Source organism: Pediculus humanus, genomic scaffold, assembly GCF_000006295.1.
Source record: "Pediculus humanus corporis 1103172107416 genomic scaffold, whole genome shotgun sequence".
Taxonomy (NCBI): domain Eukaryota; kingdom Metazoa; phylum Arthropoda; class Insecta; order Psocodea; family Pediculidae; genus Pediculus; species Pediculus humanus.
The window spans coordinates 260,391-262,104 of NW_002987040.1; positions in this window are offsets into that span (position 1 = coordinate 260,391).

The window sequence follows — 1,714 nt, forward strand, 5'->3', positions numbered from 1 at the left end:
GTTCAATAAAATGCATTTCCTCATTTCAAATGACTTTGTTGATTGTTCACATCTTCTCTTTATTATTTTGCTATTTTAATTCACGGGTACGACAAAAGGGAAATTTACGCATTTACGCACATACACGCATGTACGCACTCAATTACACACGATGTCGTCTCTCTCTCTCTCTCTTTCTCTCATTTTTTCTGTAAGTTTTTCAAATGATGACGAAAACGTTTAATGCATAAACATTAACGACCGTGACTTTGTTTAATCACACTATTATTATTATTATTATTATTACTTATTAATATTTATTATTATTATTATTATTATTATTTACATTTTAAATTGAATTTTATCGAATATTTTTTTGCACAATCCAAAAAAAAAAAAAATGTTTTCGCACAATCGATTCCTCCTGAATGAATTTATTATTATTATTACTATCATTATTATTATTAAAACTTTCACACGAGAATTTTTTCTTTTTAATCCGAAATTTAAAAATTTGAGTTTTTGTATTTTAAGATAAAAAAAGTAGATTTTATAGTAAAAAATTATAAATTAAGGACGAAAACGACTCGGGGCCATTTTTAAAAAAAATGTTTACTTCAAATTATCATTATTATTATTATTACTGCTTTTTTTTTTTTTAAATGAAAATTATTTTAGCATTGACATGAAAATATTATGTACATAATATTACTCGAGCAACATCATATTTATTCTACAAAAAAAAAAAAGAAAAAATTCGAAAGCGTAACGGCGGCCATTTTTATTTTTCTGTTTGTTTATTTCGCGTTCGTGTTTTCATTTTAAATATTTAAATAATAAGAAGTTGTCGGTTTACGTTTTTTTTTTTTTTATATATAAAAATAGCGGACGTAAACTTTTTCAATTTTCTACATTTTGTCCTTTGGGTTTTCGTATACGAAAATTTTTTCTCATCTTTTTTTTCCCCCTTTGGTTTTTTTTTTAAATAATAATAATAATAATAATTTAAAGAAATTAATTTCGAGTATAATTTAATTTTTTTTTGTGGCACAGGTGCGTGTGTGCGTGTGCGTGTGCGCCACAAATTAATTTAAGAAAATTCCTATCGTGTTTTACTTTCGCGTTATTCTCTCTCTCTCTCTCTTAATATTATCATTATGAGTTAATTAAAAAAAAATTATCATTATTATTATTCCTATTAACGTTTCTACAAATTAATAAGTTATCCTTAAAATATTAATAATAATAATAATAATAAATAATTTTATTTAAGAATTCTTTTATGCGTTTACGATTAATTTCCCCCCCCAGACGTTCGCGGGTTCGCTTTTATTTTTCTTCATCATCATCATCATCATCATCATCATCATCATCATCATCATCATCATCATCATCATCATCATCATCATCATCATCATCATCATCATCATCATCATCATCATCATCATCATCATCATCATCATCATCATCATCATCATCATCATCATCATCATCATCATCATCATCATCATCATCATCATCATCATCATCATCATCATCATCATCATCATCATCATCATCATCATCATCATCATCATCATCATCATCATCATCATCATCATCATCATCATCATCATCATCATCATCATCATCATCATCATCATCATCATCATCATCATCATCATCATCATCATCATCATCATCATCATCATCATCATCATCATCATCATCATCATCATCATCATCATCATCATCA